The 26,560-nt window shown below is 38.6% G+C and overlaps 1 protein-coding gene and 1 long non-coding RNA gene across 5 annotated transcripts in view; both read right to left on the bottom strand.

Annotated features, from left to right (window-relative positions):
- The window catches only part of ZSWIM6 (zinc finger SWIM-type containing 6), a 119,409-nt gene that overhangs the window by 73,616 nt on the left and 19,233 nt on the right, over positions 1-26,560 (bottom strand). The window contains exon 1 of one of the 4 annotated variants that reach the window (XM_027883187.1): positions 11,487-11,644. The exons of 2 other annotated variants lie outside the window; for them this stretch is intronic. The gene's annotated coding sequence lies outside the window, so the exon portion shown is untranslated. Of the gene's footprint in view, positions 1-6,168; positions 6,300-11,486; positions 11,645-26,560 lie in introns of those variants that run through there. One more of the 4 variants, XM_027883188.1, reaches the window with a different exon arrangement.
- Positions 7,188-8,307, bottom strand: LOC114057203. The gene is made up of 3 exons (XR_003571150.1): positions 7,980-8,307; positions 7,446-7,450; positions 7,188-7,199 (listed from the first exon to the last, which is right to left on the bottom strand). It is a non-coding gene; the product is annotated as an uncharacterized LOC114057203 (long non-coding RNA).

The raw sequence follows: 26,560 nt of genomic DNA on the forward strand, positions 1-26,560 counted from the left end.
ACTAGGATTGTTACTAAACAATTTAAGTAAAAATTAGAGCCAATTGTAATGATGGGGATCTCCTTTAGCAGGCCTTTAATGTCAAAATTGAGGGAAGTGAAATACACCTTCCATTCATTCCAATCAAGGAAAGTGAGATACTCCTTCCATTCATTCCAATCAAGGAAAGTGAGATACTCCTTCCATTCATTCCAATCAAAGAAAGGGACATAGTCCTCCCATTCATCTTCAGTTGGGCGTTTCCCTACAGGATAGCCCCAAACAGGCACAAATATAGCTAATACAATGAAACAAGTAGTTAGAATAGCCATAGTTGTATTATTCTTTCTCTCTGTTCCTAAACAATAGGTTTGTTTATATAAACAAGCCTCTCTTGGCAGTTTTCAAAACAAACCAGGATAACCAAAACAATCTCCCCGTACCGGGCCACCAAAAAATGTGAAGGTTTGGACCTGGCTCCCTGCCAAATGCCCGAAAGTTAGGACAGCAGCCCCCTTCCCCCCCTCCTTTCTTCCCTTAGGTTAAAGGAGAAAGAAACTATAAAAATTAAAGAACCCACAGTCAAGCTGCTTATATAAAAATATATCTATATTTACGCAAATTACAGTTATATACAGTTAAGATGCTATATACACAGTAAAGGGGGTCCACCCCCCGCAGGGATAGGGAAAGGGAAAAAAGGGGACAAAAGGGAACAAAAGGGACACTGAACAGGTATACTAGATCAAACTATACTAATAACTAACAAAACAGATCTCACCACGTCCCTTAGAACAGCAGGATCGGCAGTCACAGCCAGCACTCTCCAAACCTCCACGTGGCAGGACAGTGGACTCTGCAGGCCTCAGCCTTAGATAAGCGAGACCAACGCAGGGACCCACTGTTCCCAAACCTCGCCAGAAGAGAAGAGAGCAAGGTCTCTAATCTCCGACTTATTTATACTCTGGTTTACATAAAAATTGTATGGAATACAACTGGCTGTACTTGGCTACTTCCTTGGTTACAAACTGGTCACCAGGAAGGCCTAGACTAAAACCATCACAGACAAGCAGAGGTTCATATGGAAAAAGTTTGCAGGGCAAACTGACCCATCTTAGATGAAGGCTGTCTAACACCAAGAGAAGGTGAATTGCAAACAAAGAGAGGAAAAGAGCACACGCTGTTGCTCATGTAGGAGCGAGCAGCATAACCTTTGCATAATCTCTCCTCCAAAGAAGAGCAGTGCAGGAGAAAACAGGCAGTCTAAACATGATGGGGGGCAGGGGGTGTGTGGCTTGTTTGCCTTGACTATTGCACAGCGCAGACTTTTCCCACATCAAACAAAGGGGAAGGGAGGAGAAAGAGGCAGGGAACCTTGCAGGAAGACCTACTCCACTTTTAATAAGGACAGAAAGAAGTCTGCCACCACTTACTGATGATACTTCATGTCTTAGAAAAAGTTATTTTGCTCTTTAATACCTCAAGGACTGTATTTTCCCATAGCTGGGTCACCAAGAGCTGGATCCATTTCACTACCTCCCAGTAAATTTTAGTGTGTCTAAGTTGATGTTAACACCCTTCCAGTCTATATCCTACTTTTAGAAACCAGGTAAAACCAAGAAGCTGACTGTTTTAATGCACCATTGTAAGCAGTTACACAACAGATTAAAAATATGAAAAGAACAGCAGAGTACCCTAAACATGCATACCCTCCATACTTTTCTTCCCTCAAAGTTCTCCAGTCATATAGCAGCTAGCCAAATGTACCAAGTCTCAAACTTTCAAGTAGGAATATGAAATAGAGTAGGGGTGAGGAAAGTACCTACTGGAAAATTTAAGTCTTCGTGAAACCAGAAATTATTTAAAACATAGTATTTAACAGTTGTTTAAAATATGCATCACTAAGTTTGGAATAGTTAACCCAATTTAGAGCACAAGCATATCTGTTTACATGTAAGTAAATACAGTCTGATAGCAGTTTGGATCACCTATCAGAAAGAATCAACTACACGTTTCAATACATTTCAATACATACAATACATCATTTTATTCTGTGTCATAGCCTATTTGTTCTTTCAGGCCAGTGCAGCGTTAACATGTTTAAAGTCTTTCCCTATATACTAAACCTAAGGTACCTAGCAAAATGCAGCATATTCCAGTTGGATGCTTCCCAAACCATATCGCTCAACTTTTTAGGTATTACTGCCATCTGGCTACTAGGCTTTGTTTACTCAAACACTAGCTGTGTACACATTTCCACAGCAGTTGTATTAAAAAAAAAAAAAAAAAGGTAATGTCATTTAGTAACTCATATTTAACAGTGGAAAACTCTAAAACTATTTTATCAAACCAGTTACCATTATACAAAAAAATTATATATATGTCTAGCTTTGTTTTTGCTGTCTTTTCCATTTCACTGCTTTAATGTTCTTCACCAACTCATTTCCCACTGACACTACCGCAGGAAAGAAGTAACAGTGACTAAAGATTATGTCAAGAGCAAAGTAAGTCATATTGCTTGTATTATCTTTAATTCCCATCTGGATAAGCACTGGTGCTAGTACATACAACATAGGAAATGCTGTTATAGTAGTATGTCCGGTTGTTCTTAGGGTACATAGCAAGTCGTAGAGCCCTCTCAAAGAGATGCCAAAACTATGCTGCTCAGAGGCTGAAAGCTCCAATAAATTCCAGAGGCTCTTCCCACTGTCTGAGCCACACTCAACAAAATATTTCAATTATGAATAACCTGAAACAATGCACAATGAGAGCTGGGGAAGCCCTGGGAGCAATGGGAATATTTAAATTGGAAAAGAGCCTGTGGGTTTTTTTCCTATTTCTAATCGCAGTACATTGTATTAATCAGGCCTGGAAACCACAAACTCAAAGCTCTTTGTGACTGAGTTGTCATGGCAGCACAAAACACACTTAAGGCCAAACAGGTGAAGCAGCATTTTCAGAAGATTAATGTGTAGATATCTTATAGGCATGTAGAGGAATTCAATCTCTTTAAAAAAAAAAAAAAAAAAAAAAACAAACAACAGGCTATGGCCTCAGAGACCAGATAAGTTTTGGCTGCATAAAAGCCAATGACAGCATTCTTTCAGCAGCTTTTTAGGTTTTTTTCAAGTTCTGCTGTGCTTAAAACATAACCTAAAGCTCCATCCTGATACTTATTCATGTCAGTACTCACATAACCAAATAAAATGGAAACTAGCAGCTGCTTAAGATACGCACAACTAAACTGAAATAGTTGCACAAATTTAAAGCAAAAGCGCATATGTCTGTGTGCAAGAAAATATCGTCTGACAGCAATCTGGATCAACTACCAGACTCAACTGCAAATTTAGTAAGCTATGGGATAATTAAGAACTGTTGTTCATACTTGTTTCAGTAAGTTGAGTTATGTGATGTTGGCCTAAGTTTTCCACCAGCAACTCTGCCTTGGTTTGGTATATGCATATGCATTCCTTGTGGCAGTCACATCTTGTTCTTACATCTGAATGAACATTGCAGACTGATCAAGCACTCTACAGCCCAGAACTGCTCCGTAGGCTGACACTGCAGTAGATAAGAAAGATCTCATTGTTCTCTTCCTGAAATTTGTTCACAGGTTGATGTTTTAAAAAATACTGAATTCTTTTTAAAGCAATAATAAGACTTCTGTTTCTCCTCTCTCTTGAGTCGGATAAACTCAGTCTCTGTAAGAAGTGACATGTTTCAATCCACACAAGTATAGCATCTGGCCAAGTATAGCATCTGATCTGCCTTGAGTGCTTTGTACAAAATTTCAGGCCTCAAGAACAGCTGCTTCTTCTTAGGAATCAAAACAAAAAGAACCAAGAACCATAAGCAATCAAAAATTCCAACACAACCTAATTTTATGAGAAGATCATGCAATATGCATGGAAATCTGTGAGTCTATCAAAGCAAAATACCTTCATGAATGGATCCTGAAGTGTCAGAAAAGTTATCATTAAGGGTTATATATGAACCTTCTACTAAGCCAAGAGAGAAAGCAAATAAGTAAGCATCTTCTCTTCTTCCCATCTTATACAAAACAGTTTTCCAAAGATCTTAAAAAAAAACCACAATGAAAAAAATGAAGGGATCACATTAACTTTCCTCAAATATTTGCATACCAAGCTGTGCTTTTCATCCCTAAGATAAAATAAAACCTAACATAAAAGATTCAAGCAACCAAATATTAACGAACATTAGCAATATGATCCAGAGATTTTATGATACTGCTCAGCTGTTGAGTATTTGAAAATGACAAGTGCGACTTTTTCACATTTATGCGAGAAACTTAAAACAGGATTATGCTGTAGATAGATAAACATAGGTTATGCGGCAGAACATGCCAGGTAAATCTCTGTTCAGGTAAGTAATAGGAAAAAACAGCAAATAATTAAAGGACATACTTCAATTTCTGAAGTTGCAAGAAATTCAATAATTAGATACTCCTTTTTTTATGCAGATCAATGTTAGCAAAGACAAAATATAGGTAAGCAAAAACAGGCAAGCAGTAAAACAAGAACAGTGACAACAGGATACTACTCACTTATATCCTAAAGAGCGAGCTTATACTGTGGTGCTTGCTTCAGAAACATGTCACCCTTTCAAGAGATAAATTTCAGTTATTACAAGCACATCTGACAGAGAAGAATGTTATTTGAGTACCAAATTTAGTTTATCTTCTTGCATAGAGGTAGAAAAGAATGCATTATATTGTATAAAGACACTTATTTTTTATATTGCCTTGTATCTTCCACCTTGACCTTTTCTGTATTTCTTTTCTCTAGTAAATCTGACAATGACAGGCTTATCATTGATGCAACCAGTGTTTTTCCTATTTGTACAGGATAGACTTAATCACAGTTCTAGTCTCAATGAAATCCCTAGTAGTTAGGAAATCCTTTTACTTAGTTTTAAAATCTGACCTTGGAGGTGTATACAGCAATCTAAATACTTATATGAAAGGTTTCAAGAAGTAGTGTTAGTTTTACTTCCCTTCTCTGCTCTTTCTCCCTCACTCTGCAGGTCTGTGGCAAGAAAGAAATCCCCTTTTAATACTCCCCTCAGCTTCTGGCCCACGCCTATCTGCTTTTCCGGTGCTAAGTAATACCAGATGGGGTAGCTATGGGTGAAAGCATTATTCACTTGCCCTGGGTTCTAGGAGTTGAAGTCTGTAGCTGAATTTGCACAGGGTGCCTAGATTCCCTCAGCATCTCTGCAACAATGCACATAAATCAAAATTCAAATTTAGCACAAGACAATATTTAATGCTGTTCAAAAGAGGGAGGCAGAATTGTTTTGAAATTCTCCCTGAAAGGCAATCTGTTGTATTAGAACAAAGTATTTTATTTCTGTAGTTTCTTTGTTTGACAAGTTTGGGCTGGTTAGAAAGGTCATTTATGCCTCAAAGCCTCAAATTAACATTTGAGGACATGAATTTTAAAAATGGCTATTTGCTTCTGCTCTCTAAATTGCTAATGATTTTTTCTTTAACAAAAAATACATAGCCAGATCCCAAAAGGAAAAAGAGCCTTTTCCTCAGGCAAACTAGGAATTGATTTTATGTCCATGTCAGCACAAGCTGACTGTATCTTAATTAAACCTCAAAAATAAAGCAGGTAATTCAAATGGTGGCAAACAAAAAATAATCTTTAATTACTGAAGAAATATTTTTGGCATATCATATACAACTTTCTCCATCTGCTCCGCAGAGGTAAGCTCCAATATTCACAATGTGAAATCCCCAATAACAGAAACAACTTCCAAGCATGCTTTGCACTGACTTGCCATCAACACAGTACTGCTCATCTTGCCTAGTCCTGATTTTAATAAACTACATAATTACTCATAACATAAATACAATTGTTCATGTAACATATAAGTGTTGGCTCTTTAAAAAGTAATAAACAAAGCCTATGTGCTTTTAAACTAGATAACCGTAAGTGTTTGGGACCAGAGTCTCTCATACCAGGCCTTACACCTCCAAAAGCACCTGTGGTTTTCATCAACTCTTCATAACCACCACCAGCTAAACTAAGAATTGCATTTCTGTGAAAACTTTATAAGCTTTATAAGTTAAGGTCATTCACAAAACTGCAAATATTCTTCACAAAAAAATCATGCTGAACTCAAATTATTCCAATCAGGTACAGTTTGAGCAAAAGCTCATACCCGGTCATTTGCTTCCTCCAGCTCTTCAAAATCTATTGGGCTGCATTGCATTCGTTTCCCCCTCCCAGTAGACAGAAGCAGGACAACAAACTGCAGATAATGTTCCCTACTACATGGTTGTCTTGCTGGGTAAAGAGACTGTAATTTTATGCCGTAATTCCCGAGCACTAGCACCAGCTCAACTCCAACAGCCTGAACAACAGCAGCTGGCAAAGCCAGTGCCAACTAAGTTGTATCAAAGAGATGGGACAGCAGGAGGAACCCAAAGTAGCGCACACGCAAGATGTTTATATTGTCAACCTCTATGGGAAACTTTCCTGCTTGCCAAAGAGTATCACTCAGAATTCACTGGGAATTGGGTTTTAAGGGGAAATTTCTATTCAAGGGGAAATTTCTATTTAAGAAAAACAAGTCACATTCACCATAAAACCCAAAAAAACATCCAGTTCCTCTCTGTTCTTTCACAGAACTTTTTGAGGCTCAGGAGGCCCCACACCTCAAATACCCCACTGTCAAATGTAACAATTCACAGATGTAACAGACTCATAGAGACACAGACACTGCACAATCCTGCTCACCAAAGCACCAGATAGTATACACTCTGGGACAGTAATCTCTAGAAGCAAAAGCATTGCCTGTATGTTGCTAGGCACTGGTTCACATGTTAAAAAATGTAAATTGGTAATACAAAACACAGCTATTGTCTTGAAGACAACAAAAAAATTTCATACAACAAATCCTTACACAGGCAAGCAAAGGCAAAAATGTCTTCATGTTCCCACCTGCCAATGTAAAGACTATCTCTCACTGCTTTTTGCCAAAACAGGGAAAAAAATAGCACTGAGTAAAGAAACAACTCAGCCTGCATAGACTCGCTTATAAAGTGCTGCTTTGTCATTTTCCTGTGACTGTTATTTGTTGAAATATCAATGCATGGAAAAGTGAGCGTAGAGCTACCCACAGAAGTTGTTTCTGAACACACAGGAATTATTTTTTTATACCATTATCAGCACAAAAGCACAGAGACTGTACTTTTACATTATCCCACTTTTCAGCTAATAGGTTTTTAATAAACTCTTACTAAAAGCACTGTAGTTTAATACCAGACAGGCAGAAGCAATTACATCAAAACTTGTGAATATTTTTCCTTATTATTTTTAATTCCAGTTAGCTTTACAACAACATGTCGATTATAACGATCTGTGCAGCAACTGTCACTTCAAACAGCATAACTGAACTTCGAGAAGAAGTTTCCAAAATGTCATGAAATTGAAAACAAGACCTTACTCTTCCAGTCTGCTCCTAGAGATACAACAAATATCAAAGCAGTAGAGGAATGCAGACAACATTGTATCTCAATGTAAGAATTTGTCAGCTAGCACCAAGCAGCTCTGCGAGTACACTTCAAGACTAGAACAAGATTATACCATGTTTTTGTGCTATATAATCATCGATACTTAAACTATCAGAAGCCATTAATAAGAAAGAGGACACAAAATCTCTTTAAAATTCTTCTTAACTGCACAGGATCTAGATTTTTCTACCTCCGGGCCTCCTGCTACCACAGGTCAGCCACATCCACACCACGCCAACTGTTGTCTTGCTTTTGGTATGCACACAAAAGACATACTCAGCACAATAAGCTATGCCATTTATTACTAAAGGTAATAAAATGCCGTTTATGTTTTACAGAGGAAGGTAAAAGAGTGGAATATGGTCAAATAAAAATTCCAATTAAAAAGGTATAAAATTCAAACCAAGGTTTGAATCAAAAAGATACAAGAGTTCAAAGTTAAACTTTCTACAGGGACATTTTAACAAAAGTTTAAGAAAATGTTCCATTTACTCATTTAGCCACAGTCCCCTGGGGACAGTTATTTTGCTGTTATTTGAATCATCAGAGAAAAATGTATGTAACATAGTCAAGCCAGCCACCTTCATCAAGTCTACACTGTGCCACAGAGTTCTCAGAGCCACACATTGCATTTGGCATGGGGTTCCCAGACATATTAACATTCAGTTCCTCCTTGTTGCTGCTCAGTTGACACTCCTGCAATGCCCCAGGATCTCCTGGCAAAGGGCACCAATTACACTGCCACAATGGCTCACATCCTGGTGTAGGGACAATATGGGATGCTGGGCAGATAGACCTGAAGCAAAAGCTGCCAAGTGTACACAGCAAAGGGAATGAGACTGAAAGATTGTTTATTTGCCACCACTACCATGTCCAAATCCCATCAAGGCAAGAATTGAGAGATTTTCATCCTCCTGATTCACGAAACCAGAGAGGAGAGGCAAAAAAACCCAAACAAGCCCAAACCAACATCGAACAACTAACAAACCCATTCTGATATTTTAAAGCTTAAGAGGGGCATTTCTACCCCCACGCCATGCAAATTTAAAACCAGCAGCAAAACAAAGCCTTTTTGGTGCTATGGCACATGAAAAAAAGTGGAGGGAGGAGAGGAAGGAGACACTTGGAAAACTTTCACTGTCATCTTCTGCAAAGTATTGTCAGAATCACTAGAAATGCCTTTGCTGCACTTAAAAACACAGGACTTTTGGCTGCTCATAATACTCAGGAAACTGGTTCTACTGGGTGTTATTTTCTTACTTAATCAAATAGCTGCCTAATTTATTATTAACTTAACCACCACCTGTGAACGTTCTGCTCTCAGCCGCTCTGGCTGCAGGAGTTCACCAGATGTGATGTCCCAAAAGACCTAGTGGGGTAAAGGAGGGGAACAAGAAGCGGTGTAATTATCAGAGCCCCTGCTAAAGTACTTTCTCTAGAAGTTACATGTGTATGCCTCTGAAAAAGAAGTGAGGCAAGAACATGTTGTGTTTCACATTTCTTCAGTTATTAAAATTTAAAATAAGGACACAAATTCAGTCCAATCACTCCTTTGCCAAAATAACTGACACAGGAAAAAAAAACACAACATAGCACTTGATACACCGTCACAGAAATGAGAATCATCCTGGGAAAGCAGCTAGTACACACACGGGAGTCTGATCTCTTGACTATTACTCTCTGCTCACTATCAGAGGGACACAACAGCTATACTAGCAAAGGGGTTGCTACTACATTGTTTTAGCTTTTTCAGAAGCCTTTTGCAGTTTTCTTCCTGCACACTTACATTAACATTGTACTGAATTGCTATTACTGCACAGGACAGATGGACAAGAGCCTGTGCAAGACAGGACCATCAGCCAGTAGAGCAATAACAGGAAAACGTGACACTTTGGCACCAGTGCTCCTCTATACTTCTGGTTTTGGGTTGGTTGGTTTCACTGGTTTGTTTGTGTTTGGTTCGTTGGTTGTTTCTTTTTTTTCAGACTTACAGTAAATGCTATGCTCCACAGGACTTCTTAGTAGATGCATTACTGGGTTCACTATCTTAAAGGAGAAGGGCCTCTCTCTCACAGTCAATGGCTTTTAAGTTACTTTTCACTATGAGTCAGGATGACAAGGAACTCTGAGGTACCTGGACAAGAAGTATAACTGAACATAAAAACAGGCTTTAAGAGAAGTGAAACATGAAATATAAGAAACATATATACCATGACACCAATGAAAACCGACTATACAACCAACACAGTTTCTGTTGTGTTAATTCATAGATCTAGGTTTTTTTAAAATCATGCTTAGGTAAATATTCTAGTAAAATCCATCTCCACACATCAAATTAAACCTCTGACAGTGAATTTGAGAAGTAAATGTTAAACTTTATGTGGTGCCTATTCTTTCCAGAAATGCAGAACTAGAGTGAGTTTCTCACGGCTCAAACCCATTGTAGGCAATTTCTATTCCATAGCCTGCACTATTTAGAAAGTTTGAAAGCTCCAAACTTGTTTTATATGGTTTATGCTGCATTTCACTAGACTTAGTCATTTTACAGCTCAAGAGGAAATTCCAGATTTCCTTGCTGGAATGAGAGGTGTAAACTGGTCTGATTCACAGAGGCAACCCAGAGGCTTCCTCGTAGTCACACTACTGTATTACTACTGTCCAGATGCCCCAGACAGAACTTGAGGCACCACTGTGGTATGCACTGTCCAGCAGCACTCACAAAATTTAATAATAATCTCCAACAAACAAGACAGGAAAAGGACAGTGGAGAAAGCAATATACATCAGAGTGACTCACCCAGAGTCATGCAGCAGGTCAGCAGTACAGAAAAAATTTACTACTTCTGACTTCTAAAGCTCCAACCACTGACTAGATGATGACTCAAACAAATTTTGAAAGGTCTTTTCCATACTAGTATTTCTGGTCTTTTTTGGCTCTGGTTAAGACTTGGCTACAACACCATCTGACAGTTAATTTCATGAACGAGACCTGCCTTGCACGAACAAGTTTTTAACAGTTTCAAAAATTTTTATCTCCAATCTGCTGACTGTCCTCTCATTTGTCTTCCTCAATACTAGGAACAGGTATGCCACCTGTATCTGCAATATCATTATCAGGACAGGACAAGCGGGAGAGGAAAGAGAAATGGGCTTCTCTTGAGGTTTTTTTTCTACTTCCCCTCTCCTTCACAGAACTATTAGTTAGCAAAGTCCCTCATGTATTTACATTTAAATTCTGAATGGAGTCCTGCAACCTTTACGTCTAATTTACAACAGCATTAGTGTGCAACAAGTGCACACTGATCAGGGACCTGTAGTGATAAACACTGCCCTAGAACTTCTGCATATTTTAATAGTGAAGACTACAAACAACATGACTGGTTATAGGAAGAAAGGTAGGCCCCAAAAAACTGAATTAAAAGACCAGCAGCTTCAAAGAAGCTCCCTGGACCTACTTAGCAAGAATCAAGGTAGCCGAGAAGTCTCTGCAATGAACCTATTTCCCAAAATCCATTTAAAAAGGGAAATATTTAAGTAATGTTCCACTTACCTCTACTGAAAGTAAGGCTGATAGTGAAACATGTTTTCTGTCACTCTCAAACAGCCTGGATACTTTCTAATCATTTTCTGCATTTGTTTCATAATAATCCAGAAGCACAGATCTGCCCTGAATCCAATTAAAGAACTGAAGAGAACATCACTCAGAAGGCAATCAAATCCAACGTAGTTTTATTAGTTTCTAACGGAAAGCTTAACACTTTGCCACCATCCAAATACCTTCCTACATAAGCTCTCCCCTAACTCAAGAAACACGGGGCTGTGATGGCACCATGGTGCCTTACTGCTACGGCGCTTCTGTCACCCGACGGACAGCAGGGCAGGGCAGGAGCTCCGGCGGCGGAGGGCACACCCAGCCCCCCAAAATCCACTAGCCCTGCGACCTCGAGAGCTCTCCACGGGCTCACTTGCAACATCAAATACGAAATACAAAAGCGCCGGGTCGGCGACGCGTGTGTGTGCCACTTGCTTTTTCTCGGTAAACAGCAACTTCGCCTACCTCCCGCAGGCCGGGAGGGAATTTCGGGGAGGAGCGGGCGCGGGGGCGCGGCCGGGCCCGCCCGTCTGTCCCCGGGCTGAACCGCTCGACTCCCTGACGTCAGGCGGCGGCATTCCTGAACAGCTCCACAGGCCGCGGGTGGGAGGGAACTCGCTCACTCACGGAGCCCTCAGAGCGGGCTTGGCCGGGAGCCAGGGTACTGAGCTCAGCATTCTGCAATGCACTTCCTTTTCACTGCACGGCTTTGCCTTTAACCCCTGCGGCACTGGGGCCGCGGCCGCGCTCCGCCGAGCTGGGACCAGGACGCTGCACCGACTGGGGAGTCACCGTCCCGTTCGCCCAGGACCGCGGGTTGCAATGTGAGGAGCCGGCCCCAGCACGGCCCAGAAGATGCAAACCTGGCAGGAACACAGCCCTAATTTCCTCCAGAGTTCTACCCAAGTGACAGCTAGGCACGAGACAGCAGCTCTGATTTTAATCACATTTTCATATATGATACTTATAAATGGAGCCTGAAGGTGCCACCGTTCGCAGTGATCGATGCACAGGAGCAGAGAACAGGCAGAGTACCGCTGGCTTTGCACTGGGGCTCGGCACAGGGCAAGCATGGAGGATGTACTGGTCACACAGAGGTGCCCTCAGAGAGGACTCAGAACAAGCACATCTAAAACCAGACGTGGAGAGGAGGCTAAGAATAGCTGTGGTTACAGCCAGCTACATCTGCTATACAAATGTTTTCCAATAACCTCTACAAATCTGAGGAAAATGAAGGAAGCTTTCTGAAGGTCACAACACTTTAGTTCCCACACTGCATTCACATAGCCCTGCTACTTTTGAAAGGGTTCCTATTCCAGACCTCTGTAGACGGTCCAGTATATAAAATTCTTCCCACCACTCCATCCATGATGTTTTGTGACTCTCTGAACACGACAACCCATTTTTAGACTTCTGCTCCCCGACTGCAGCTCCGTTAGTGTCATGGAACTGTTGCTGCTCAAACTCTCCCCCTCCAAACACATACGAGCTGTTTCCAAAGTAAGACCAAGAATAATGGCAATCACAGTAAGTCTCACTACCCCTGAACCTCTTCTCAAAAGAGGTTTTTAAGAAGTTAAACACAAGGGCTCAAACTAGTTTAACACTGACAGGCACAAGTGTCACCAACAGCATGCAACAATTCCCAGATAAAGCACTCACAGATCTGCTATAATGTTGTGTTTCTCATCACAGATCCCTATTCTTTATGAATCAAGTTGAGCTCTGGTTTTTAGAGTGCGTGCCATGCAAAAATACTTTCTAGAACACACAGAGGTTTTGCTCTTTTAGATGAATATCTGTGCAGTACACGCTGCCTTAACCAGCAAGGGGCACTCATCTTAAAACAGCAGTCACCCTAAGAAATATTATATAAAATTCCTCCTTTTGAGCATCAGCATCATCTCAGTACCACAGCATTACATATACTGCAAACCTGAAGCAAATAATCTGTTAGTAAAATTAGACAGAGTTTTTAATTCAGCTAGTAAGTAAACTGCTGACAAGGTACAACTCTCACCGAAAATTGTATACAAAAAACAAAAGCTTTTACAGATGTTTAGTTTAAATCAGCTGTTTCCAGCTCCCTCACTATCATTTGCAACATAAGTAATCATATGCCTGTAACCATGTCAGATAACCCAAACTGGAAGGGGAAAATAATAAAAAAAAAAAAATAATGAACTTCCTGAAGAAGGGCAAGTACAGTATTGACAATGACTCCCAAGTTTACAGTTACATTTTTTTTTAAAATGACAAGCTAGATTTCCCAAAATGGATGTTCACCTTCTTAGTCGGAAGAAGTTCTGATTTTTAAAGTTTCCCACTTAAAGAAAATAGAACAGGGAGATAACCATCTTACCTGGTATTCCTTAGAACAGGACATTGCTCAGGGACAGTTTACAGCAAAACAAAAAAGCTTTGACTTTTGTAGTGAAATATTTTCATGCTGCATTTTAATTTGAAAGAGAGATCATAGCATCAGTCTGTATTCCTAAATTGAATGAGCAGGTAGGAAGGGTGAAAGAAAAGCACGACTCTTCCCTCACACTTCCTCCATTCAGTCTGAAGCATGGTTTCAAGAAGGAGTCCCTTTTCCTTCTGTAATCACCACTCTTAGGTAGTGCAGAAGATCCAGTCATCAAAACAGAGCAGAAACTCTACAGTGTTATTAGACTGACACACATGTGGCATGCACAATTTTAACGGATACTATGAAAGACTTTAAATATTAACAAATACCTAACACTTCTACAACTCCTTTCATGTTAAGTTTTATAAATCTTGCCCAGATTGCGTGATATGGCAAGCTGGACAAATGGAGGAGTTACCTACAACAAGCAAAAGTATTTTATCTGAATGCGTAACTGACAACGAGTATCTAAATGCATGGAATAAATCAGTTCAATGCCTTCAAAGCACCAGGGCATTTATTTGAATAAAAAGTTCCCCGTAGCTACTGTAACTGCCACAACATACACATTTTAAGGCAAGATTTTACCAGCACATACAGCAACACAAAAAACCCAGGCACGTTAGGGGGTGACAACACTTTCTGTGGAGGCCATAACTTTTAGGTTTCTTGACAGTTACAAATTTGGTCTCTGCTTCAAAATATATGATCTCTGAACTTCTTTTATATTTAATAGATAACTGAGTTGGAAAGGATCTGTTGCTGTTACCTGATCTATCATATCATCTATCTACCATTGATTTATCCATCTATCTACCATGGATTTATTGAGGCAGTAATCTTCCTGAAATCCTTCTAACAATGCCAGTTCCAAAAACTGACAGAAATGTTCCACTGGGTAACTGACAGCAGCATTGAAGGGATTTCAGTTACTGAGCTTCCACCTTCGTAGTTTGAGGTTTTCGTCTGTGGTACTTGTGTGAACTCCAAAAAATACCTCCCCATGAGCCTCCTCCAATTTTTCTGTTCCATCAATGCCCCTAAATCATCTTTGCTGATAAAACACAAGCTGAGAAACAATTAGTATATCTGCCTTTTAGTCATTACAGTATGTTACAAAATTGAAATAACCATTACTTTCAGATGTAGCAGTGGACAGACATTTTAAATTTAGGCTTAAATTTTCCACCATGTTTATAACATTTTCCCATAGTGATTCCACATAATGCTGTCAGAGAATAATGTCCTTGGGATAGTTTTTACCATATTACCATTTCAGTTATCTCAGTACTCCTCAAAAAAGGTCATCAGCAGAGAAACCAACCACATCATGTTCAAATCCTTCTCTGGGATTTGAAAAATGGATAATGACTGATCCTAGCATCGTTTAGTATCACCACATTTGTGTTTCACTACTAGCTCACCACCTGAAAAAGTTGAACATCTTGATATTAGGATGGGCAGCAGCTGTAATCTTCAAAAATCTTCCTAGAATAATCACAAAACTAAGTTTCTCATGGTTTTCATCTTGCCATTTAGTTTCTTTAGTTTCTTCTATTCAAAACAGTAAAGTTTTATTTGTGTCTGCCTTTCATCCACTGGATTACTTTTAAGCTTCTCTTTTTAGCTGCAAAGGAAAGTTTGAAAACTACAAACGCCTAAAGCATTACAAGAAGCAAATAACTATGGAATTTCAAAATTACCTTCTAAATTTTTTATAGTTATTTCTTAAGCCTTTTGATTTGAGACAATGTTAGTAATGATTTTTGAACACTTTAGTTGCCTATTTAGCCTCTGAAAGAAACCATGTCTTCACATCTTTCTCATTCACTCTTCTCTTCCCTCTGGTTGTGGTTTTGTGTTGTTTGGGTTTTTTGTTGTGTTTTTTGTTTGTTTGTGTTTTTTGTTTTGGTTTTGGTTTGGGGTGTTTTTGTTTTGGTTTGGGGTTTTTTTGTTTTGTTTTTTCCTTTTTCCTACATCTTTTTGCATCATAATTTAAAAATAAACTTCACAGAGCTAGGGCTGCCTGGTAACATAAGTTTACACATGATCTTGCACAAAGAAGACAAAATAATAAACACTGTAGAAAGAGTACAGGTGGGTAAGGGCAGAGGTGAATGGCAAGTACTGGGGTGGCAGCATACAGAAGCTCTGAAAAGGTCCTTCAGTCATCTACTGAAATCTCCACCCTCAGCCAAAGATAATGGTTTTTTAAAGTCTGAATAAATTATTCTTTGTAAGGCAGATAAGAACGATTATTAAAAGCTTCTAACAATGAAGAGAAAATCCAGAGAGGCTAAAACCTTTTCTAACACATGAGCAAGGAAGCAAAGGGAACCCAAAGGACATCTCAGCTTAAAAATCTCCATTTCATGAGAAAAGCCAAGGCAGTTCTTATAAAGAATAAACACCTTCAATTTTTATTGTTCATAAATATAAATTACTAGCCTTGCAAATATTTTTAAAACAAACTCCAGTGCTAAGCTGCACCCTTTTTAAAGCTTGCAACTCTTCACAAGTTCTACTTAAGAACAAACTGAAGCCTTGCATTTCATTTCTGAAGACTAAGACATAGTTTTCTTCTGTGAGCTCCACACTTTGAAAAGACTCATTCTTGGTCATATCTACAAATCCAATTTTCATTCATAAGAGGCCTAAAAAAGGGGGTTTCAAACAACCATAGTTTGTCCTTTTCCCACCCTTACAGTTTGTACTGCAGTGGATAGTTAAGTGCAAAGATATTGAGCGTTTTCAAGCACATGCTACGGTGTACCAACAAAGCTTTGAGTATCAGGCTTAGAGTTTCAGTATCATAAACTCTACAGCAAGGACTTGGGTGACTGATGCTGCAGAGGAAACAAACAACTTTCCTTCCATTTTTCTTAGCCAACTTGAATATATTTCAGCACTATACATTCCTTTTTTTTTGTTTTGTTTTGTTTTTTTCCAATAAGCAAAAGACAAGAATAGGAAGACACTCACTTAAGCTTTTACATGGTCTTCTTTTACATGCAGAACTACATCAGGTAAACCATATCCTTGAAAGAGCCACTTGAAGGAAAGGAACACTTGGTTGTCAGGTATTTTTATTCTCTCTTAGTTTTGGGTAGCAGGGGACGGTTATTGATTCCTCCTTCCATCTTGTTTTCTGGAAAAATTTCATCAGCCAGGTTTAACATAATTTAAGAGCTTGGTAGGAGAAACTATAAGCCACAAACAAAGAGGACTCCACGCTCTTCCTTGGACAGGGATTTAGCATAAGCACAGATTAGGAGAATTAAGGTGATAAAGTATTTCATTAATGGTTAAGGATTAGGAAAAACATGGTACTTCAGTCTAACATGCCTGCAGGCATGAACTCATCTAAGTTACTTTCCACATTAGGGAAGTGGCAGAAGCTACAGAAGACCATCAGACACTGACAATCATTTTTGCCCCCTACTCTGTCCCATCAAGTTTTACCAAAACTCCCTTCTGTGGTCTTATATATTCAACTGATAAAGAAATGGACCCAGCTAGGAGGGAAAAAAACCCCACACAAATAAAAAGATAAAACTCCACTATCTTTCGCTGGTTAAGTTCCCTGATCTAAATCATCACACCAGGCCACACACCAAAACAAAAAAGAAAAAATCCAAACCAGAACAATTCTGCTGGCACAAGTAAAGAAGTAGCATGAAGACAGAATGAAGCAGTTGAAAGTGACTCCAGCTTATACTGACAGTGCAAGAAATGCATGTGAAACAATCATAAGCCTAAATCATACGTAAGTATATACAGAGTTCCCACAGCACGTGGTAAAGTGTACTTGCAAACACTTAACACATCTTAGCAATTATTTTAAAAAAGTTTTTAGTAGTTTAAAAAGTAATTACAAAGTAAATCTAGTTAAACCGATAATGCAAGTTACCATACAAAGACAGCAGGTGAACACACCTCCAGTAACATTTGTTCTCTCCCTATTGCATTTTGAAATTGTAAAAAGCCCAGAACATACACATCAGTAAATTACTCACCTGATAAGAAAACATCTGCCCTGAACACTTTTTATTATCACCACTACCTTTAGCTAACAAGACACCACAGCACACCACTCATGAAGAACTTAAACAAGCATTCTGAATATACAGAATGTTATCCCTTGCAATTTCAAGTGAAAGACACCAAGTTCCAACCTCTGCAGTTCATTACGACATGGTTCAGAGTATATACTGCTAGTTACTCGCAGAACAGTTCTGCAAACCTTTAACAAGGGTTAAACCTGTTTTCTTGAAATGTCAAGCATCTACAGGAGACACAAACCCCACTCACGCAACATGCTGGAGTTTATTGTAGTATCTTCCAGCCCTTAATAAGAGCTGTTCTGGTTCAAACTACAAACTTTCTTGTATTTTTGTGCCTACAACATAGTGTTCATGATAAAATGCAATAACCTGTAAGTAAGCACCATTGGCTAATCAGAATTGCAACTCCAGCAACTGAAAAGGCATCATCACAAGGTTCAAATAAAACATAAAAATACAATGGCAATATATTATGCTCCAGTGATACAGTCCTAAAACTGTGTATCAAACAACAAAAATCAAAGAATGAATTTCAGATACTTAAACACAGCTCATAAGCTGCTACACAGTCACCCGCTTCAAACAGATTATTCCGAGCAACCACCCTTATTGACATTTTTATGGTTCAGAAAAAATTGGAATCATTCCTGTCTTGCACCCACACAGAAAAGCCAGTTTTTTAAAAACGACATTGCTGAGACAAAACATAAAATAAAAGAAAGGAAAAAAATTGCCAAGTGCATTGAAAAATTAACATGTAGTATCTATAGGACAAAATTAGGAGGCATTAGTGACTCAAAGCCACTCTAACAAATGCCAAAAAAGTGGGTAATAGTTACTATCCAATAAGAGCTACCATTACAGGAAAACAAAGGGACACTAATAAAATGCATAACTTGCAGGATGTCATCACAGCAACACCATGACCTACAGTAGTCATGTTCAGAAAATAACAAAGCCTTCAATTCTATCTGTATTTACAGAATGCTGTGAGGGGAGGGAGGCAGGGGAGGGTGTCATTTGTATCCTGATGCATTAAATGATTTTGTTCCCAAGTTAAGGACAGGATGTAAATAATATGAAGGACTGTCTAAGCTAAAGACAACAGTACTGATCCACACTACCTTTGTACTCCTTCTCAGTCCCCCTGGCAGGGCAGTCCCCCTAAGAAGATAAGGATGAAGGTCAAAGCAGACTAGTAGCCATGTAACCTCTTGGTAGCCTCAGAACAACCTCTGTTGGGAGAGCCTACTGAAGCTTCCTAACAGACAAAACACCAGAAACTGGGCTTGCAAAATTGAGACATAGAAACCAAACCAACCTTGCATGTCATCTTCTCCAAAGATCTTTAGGCAAAAAAAAATGGTCCCCAGGGAGTACCTGTTTACTCAGAATGGCCAACTTTGTTGGAAGAAAGTCTCCTATACTCTAAATATAAAGAATTTAGCAACAATGAAATATGAACAACATTTATGCAGAATTTCCTTCTTGTTCCTCCTAAACTAAGATACTTCTCAAGGACTAAGTCATAATCAGAATTCTGTGCTTCAAACTCATATTGCTGTTACTTCAGGGAATGCAATTTTTTAGAGGTATTTTTGTAAGAGCAGCCTTTCAAATCATTTAATTAGGCAGTGGTGGTTACCTCAGATTTTATCTGAAAATCTGATATCATACTTAAGTCACTATGCAAGGGCATAAATTATAATATCTAAGCCAAAGCTATGCCAAAACTCCTACTGAGAATCTGCTCCATGTCTCATGTTTCACGGCTTTTGATTGAAGGGACAAGTTTAGTAATTACTGTAGAAGCCAAAGACATGAATAATATACAGGTGAGAGTGAAATATTTTAACTGCTGTGACAGATTTGGTTGCAGTAACAGCTAAGTTGGAAAATACTTCTCTAAGTTACATTATCTTCTCCCTCCAGGATGACACTGGCAAGAACAAGAGTTTCACTTCCCTGTCAAATGAAATGTGTAAGCTAGAACTGTGTACTCGTGCACACAAATAAGTTTCTCCTGCTGCTTCACTGCTCCTGCGGAAAATGAGAGAACTGAGAAGGAAATATGGCTTCATCCTAGTAACCTCATGAGACATGGCCTAATCCATGCACAAAATAACACCTTCTTAACCTAAAGACACTGAAGACAGGGTTTCTGCTCTGGCCAAATAGAAGCACATCTGCTCACCAAAGCCTGAACCTAACAGAGCTCTACAATGCATTCCAAAAATTTTAGGAAAAAACAAGAGGTCAGCCCACCCTGCCACTCCTAATTACAGAGAAAATTATCTGAAGCACATTCAGCTCGAGCAAACAGACTGATTTGCCTACTTACACCTTCTGATGAGAACCCTTTTGTCACTGTCATTTTGACAAAATAGATCAGAAAACTGTGTGAAGTGTACAGATCTTAAAAGAAAGTCTAAAACACCATGATATAGTCTCAATTATAATGCTCTCTGGTGCCAGCAATAGTGTCCTGTAGAGGCAGAGGACTGGACCAGAAGGAGCTAAGAGGAATTTTATCACTCAGTAATTTCTCTGCCAGGGAAAAAAAAAAAAAAAGAAGAAGAAGAATAGGAAAACAAACCAAAACAAAAACTCTACCCACATACTTGCAGCAGCAGTCCTGCCACACCAAGTTGCTTAGACCCAAACAACTTTACCTTTTGGATTGAAAATATCCATTTGCCTCATTTGGTTAGGTATTTAAATTCAAACCCATAAAGATGCTCTTCAGTCCCTAAATTCCATTACTACTTCACTTCACTGTGCACTGTGTAAAGAACTCCAAACTCCCCTAAATTAAATCTTGAATGAATCAAATTTACTCTAGCTGTCTCGAACTCAGATATTTTCTTAACAATTTTGATGACTGTATTGAAATCATTTTAAGCAAGATACAAGGCAAAACTTTAGTAGTGATGGGATTGGTGAAATGAATACCTCGTTAAATATGTTCACGGCATAGAGGAAACGTGAATGAACAAAGTTCACTTGTCACTAACATAATAATTATGAATTCTCTGCTGTATTTCAGATACTTTCCTATGTCTGACATGACACTAAACCTTTTACATTTTTACCTAGTCACACATCTTCAGTGATCCATTACATAATGTATGAACTTAAATACCATGAATTCTCTGTATTACATTCAAGGTCAACAGCGTCTATTTCTGTAACTCAGAATTTTTCTAACATTCTCTTAAAAGCAACAGTACGTTACATTCTGTATTGTATTCTAAACAAAACACTTCAAGTCAGCCATATAGTCTCTAGCATGACCTTTTCCTGCATGTTTATGTCCACCCACTCAAGAGGTCTTCAAGACTACAAAGAAAGGCTACGGCTTTACAGATTCCAAGTCAATTCAGGTCCACCTAATGGATATACCCAACAAGCAGTAAGTATTTGACAATTAGGTTGTGGCTATGACTTCATCCTTACACATCTGTGCTTGAGGCTTTCCAACAAACGTTCAAAGACATAAGAATGTCTGCACTGTTGGGACAGGAAGTAGGAAATTAGGCCTAAATTCCCCAAAAGAAAGACCATTTTAGACCGTGAGAATTTGCATATATTAGATTTCTGAGACTGAAGTTAAAAGTCAAACACAAATTGCTTACTTGTTTCCAGAACACGTTCTTATTTCTTTCTTTGTGTTTTATTTAGGAGGAATTACCTGCAAACATCTATGATGCTCTATCATTGCTGCAAAACTTCTGAAAACTTTGACTTAAAGGTGGTATCTGTACCTATTTTATTACCAGTTTTCCAGACTTCCAACCATACAACAGCCTTCTAAAACACAACCTACCTGTATTTCTCAAGTGGAATCAAAAGATGAGAGAAAAAAGCTGTTTATTATAATGACAATAGAAACAATAGCAGGCACTATATCTAAGCTTTAGGAAATAAAGCTGGTTTAATTTTTTCTTTTAATCCTTTCTGCAGTACTTATCTTCTGCAAACACAACCAACTTTTCAAACAGCATGAAATGAAGAACAGAGGGGAGCAAAGAATAGTTGTCTACCACTTCATCTGAAAGCTAGCTTCTGGCTTGAACTGCAAACAGAAAATCCAACTTTTCTTTAGGAAAGGAAAAAAGTCACCAGTACACACTTGCTATTTAGTTACTCTGTCACCATCATGAAAATGCTTATTCTGCAAGTCTTACTGTACTTAGAAAAGTCATATACTGTGGAAACTGAGAGACTCTTAGACTACTTTCAAGAAAAGGTTTGCTGTTAAAAAAGAAGAAACATTAAATAATTTCACTTCTCAGATGTAATTCTGCAGCTGTTTCCCTCCCTTTTCATTTTCTCTAGCTGTGATAAACTGCACCTGCAAAAATGCAATTGGCTTGAAAACTACTTCACTTACACAGCATTCTCTATTCTACATTAAAACATTTCTCACTATTTGTCCAGAAAGTAGCCACTCACATGTATTTGGCAGCTATAATTTTTGGTTTTAAGTAATATCTAGTTGTAGGAGATTCATCATAACATATATTTACATTCTGGAATAGTCAAGCTATCTTGACATTTGTTGGTGGACAGAAGAAGAAGAGAAGAAAGAAAGGAAAAGGAACAGATCCTAAGAGAGAGCTTTGTCCACAAACACCAGTGTTTCCATTTCAGCTGAGGCTAATAATGAAGACAGAAGGTTAAAGCACTACAGAGCTTTCTTCTTCTAATAAAAGTGCAACTTTTATTACAACACCCCATACTGCAACAGTTTGGGGGTTTCTTATTGTATGCAGAAGATATAACAACCAAACTTTCTCCATGAGATATCCTCAATTCCTCTTTACCCATGCTTTGCTCTATTCAAGAACCTCAGGGAAACAGAGAAGTGAGGAAAAGAGGCATTCCAGGTAAACTTTACATGAACCTCTTAATTCCTCAAGAGTCTTGTCAATGACAACCAAAGCAATCAAGTTCTATTAAGCATAAATCCAAGCAAATCATAGAAACAGCTACAACAAACTAGTGGTTAGCAAGCAATATGCTAATAGAAAAGAATATACAATACATTAATTAATGCTGTAGCTCCTCATAAATGAAAGCAGCGCCAACTCCAATCCCCATCCACTAACAGACTGATGTTAAAGCGGGTTTTAAAGCTGCAAGCTTGAAAACTAACTCTAAGTTACAAAGGAAACTGTTCCAATTACACAGGCAGGACAAATGAGGAGTAGTGATTGCTTTTTAAGTGTTTTTATTTCACTACTGCTTGGGTTTAAGGGTAGTCTGAAACCAGAAAAAGTTAAAGTGCTCTCTTAATTGTTAGTTGAAGCAAAGGCAGCTAATGGCATCCTGGGCTGCAGGAGGAAGTGTGTTGCCAGCCAGTCAATGGATATGATCCCCCCACCTCTGCTCAGCATGGCTGAGGCCACATCTGAAGTGCTGTGTCCAGAGCTGGGCTCCCCATTACAAGACAGACATGGACATACTGAACAAAGTCCAGCAAAGGGCCACAAACATGATGTGGGGACTGGAGCACCTCACATAGGAAAAAAAGCTGAGAGTGCTGAGACTGTTCAGTCTGCGGAACAGAAGGCTCAGGGGGACCTCAGTTTGTACAAATACCTAAAGGGAGAGCATAAAGATTGAGCCACACTCTTCTCTATGATGCCCAGTGCTAAGCCAAAGTAAAATCAGAAGGCTCCTCCTGAACATAAGGAAGCACTTTTTCACTATCATAGTGACTTCCTTACCAGTATGCCAGGCCATAGCTTTAAACTAGACAGAAATCTTTGGAAGGAGTCAGATAAAATAAGTGATCTCTAAAGAGTTTGCATTTATTGTCCTATCAGTTTCATAAGCATGCCAGTCAATATTCTTCAGTCTTGACTGAAAGGTCAAAATCCCAGAAACAGAACTAGTTTTCTCCCTGTATTAATTCTGCCAAAAAACTAAAGAGTTTTAATTCTTAGCCAATCACTTAAAAGAAACCAAAGCAAAACTAAAACACCCACACTACCACCACCACATAACCGACGAAGGCAATAGGGTTAAGCTATATTGATAACTGTTTAAAAATTCTAAAGCTTAATTTCAACTGCCCACAAACACAAAAGTGGTTAATGCGTGCTGAAAGATCTGAAAAGCTCAAAAGGGGCAGTGTTGTTTTGTTTAAGAATCTCATTCTTCATGAAGCAGTAATTTCTTGAAAGAAACCAGTGAGGACCTGTTTTTATTGTGTTTAATCTTAAGACATTTTAGTGTCAACAAATACAAACATGCACAAAGTTATTACCTGTATAACTGCTGCTGTGCTATACACTTAGGCACAGACTTAGGTATAAAATTCTCTACAAATCTGACTTCAGCCATTTCTGGTTTTGCTGAAAATCAGACTTAAGCTCTGCAATCACTTAATCAGCTTTCAGTATGTTCCACATTAGTATTGTATGCCTTACAGCACATGTAATTCTTGCAAACTCAATTTAAGGCTCATCACAGCAAGGCAAGATTTCATGTTCTTCAACTGCAGATGCAGCCAAAGTTATGTTATCAGCAGGAATGTCCAGTGACATACTGTACAGACTCAGTGTAGTTCAGCCTAGCCCCATGTTTCTACAAAGACAATCAAACTGCAAAGGAAAAGTAAATTAAAACTTTTAAGAACCGTTATTGTATACAGCTCTTCACAGGAAGAACTACATTTCAAGAACAGCAGATGCCCCCTTGAAAAAGGTTTAAGACCTTCTACACAGAATTTCAGAAACGATCCATAATAAGCCCAGCAAGAAAAAGAACTGATCTAAGTATCAAACTAAAGAAAAACCCAGTGAAGCTTTCAAATTACATGAGGTAAGAAAAACTACAGCAATGAGGGTCATGGGCAAGAAACTTTATTCCACTATTCATTTGCAGCAGATGTAAAACAGAGTACAAATCAAAATTTCAGAAGGGGGCCAGAAGAGCAGGAAAGGGAACATAATGATACTGATATCTAGCCAAACAGAATCCAAAATGATTTCTTGAGCTCTAAGAATGCTGCTCTACATAATGCATAAAGTGCCTTAAATAGTTAACAGAGCTTCCCACAAGCAAGATTTTTTAAAAAAAGGAAACAAAAGAATGTTAAATCTACAATAGAGATAGGTCATTTTGGGTTGGTGGGGTGAACAGTGATGGCTATCTATTATCTTTCTATGTCAAGAATCAGCTCAACTTTCTCACTAATACAGAAGAACATTTTGAATAGTACAAATCACTGATCATTTATTGTTGAGCATTCTGTGCTTTGATAACCCTGCACATATCAGTCAGCTGCTCTAAGCAGTTTTCAAAAATACATTATTATGCTCTTTAAGAAAAGGATTCTAAATTCTGACAATCTTTTGCTCTTTACAGACAATATAGTTGAATAATTGCAAATCAGAGTGATTTAAAAACAAGTGTAAGAAGCTTAGAATAAAGGTGGCTGTAACAAATTTTAAACTGTTTTCTACTGTTCAGTGAACACACTGCATCCTGTCCTCTGTAAAAGCAGCCTAAACACTCAAGTCTGCTATAATTAAGCTCAATGCCTTTTATATGCAAGGTCTTAGAACCTCCGCAGCTTAGAGACTTTATGACTGGCACAAAAATGAACAAGAAAAAATGCACCTCAACTAATACAGTGTAATAACTTCACTAATAAGAATAAGTTTTCTCCAGGAAGCCTCCCAGAGCATTCAATAGGATGTATTTTAAAAGTAGTAGTATGTCGTATTAGAAACGTTACTCAAATTACAAAAGAAAGTACTTTCTGCTATTGTTTTAGACTGGTAGATTCATAACTGTTTATAAACCAAAGGACAAAAACATCCAGTTGCCAATTATGAAGGTTGTGATAAAAACTTTTTTTTTTGCTCTTCAAGAATTTTTGAAGGTTGTAATAAAAACTTTTTTGTTTTGCTCTCCACGGCAAAGCAATTTACTCTCAGCAAACAAACCAGCTGAATTGTGCAACACTGCCTTGCTCCATTTGTGGCAGATATTACTTTCTATATGTCATTTATCCTGTACAGTGCAGCTGGGCCGCTTTTCTGCTATCATGCTGTCGCACTCAAGTTCCTCTTCTTTGTGCCTGGAGAACTTGGTTTGATCTCTGCTACCACAGCTCTCCTCCAACCCAGTCACAAGCAGTAGCGGCATCCTTTCAAAGCAGAACGTTCATTTCTCCTTAAGAAAATTCTCTCCAAGCACTGCTGCCAAGTTAGAGGATTAATTGGCAGAATACACAAAACACTCGAGCTAAAGTACTCTCAGAGCTAAATCAAGATTTTGCGGTAATGGTTGAGGCACACAGAAAAATTAAGAAGGAGATGAGTAGCATTCCTTTAAGGTTCTCTAAGTAATAACACATATGCAAAGTAAGCAGTATCAAGGCTATGGAAGGAGCATTACAAAAGCAAGCATATCAGATACCGGTTTACTAACATCAGGGGTTGCTTATTTTTAATTATTATTTCTATAGCATTCCCACATAATGCTGAATTCAGGAAAACCCAAAAGCTCCAAGACCTAGAGGGTTTGTTTATTTATTGAATCTAGTTTAACACCAGCAACTCCCTCATTCCTCAGCACATCCGTTGCTCTAACAGAATTATTCTCCATGCATTACCTGTTTTTTTTTTTTTTTTACAATCCAAAAAGCATAGTCGTACTTGCTAAATATGAACATCCTTAAAGACAGTAAGACAAAAATAAATCCTTGCACTTCACTAACACCACAGTTGGGGGAATTAAGTTTTCAGGTATGTCTCCAATATCCACTCATATTGCCAGCTGCCTTTACTTTGGTGTTCCAGAAGGGGAAAACAACCCCACAAAAGTCTCTCCTACTCTCCCAAAGGTCTTTGTTCTACCTAAGGCCGGCTCACCTTACCCCTGAAAACCTGAGCTTTTTCAGTTGTTTACACAATAAACAGTTGTGGATGTATGGAAAATCTATTATCACTG

The sequence above is a fragment of the Empidonax traillii genome, unplaced genomic scaffold (assembly GCF_003031625.1).
Source record: "Empidonax traillii isolate 1590-97213 ecotype Southwest subspecies unplaced genomic scaffold, ASM303162v1 scaffold120:size1031401, whole genome shotgun sequence".
NCBI lineage: Eukaryota > Metazoa > Chordata > Aves > Passeriformes > Tyrannidae > Empidonax > Empidonax traillii.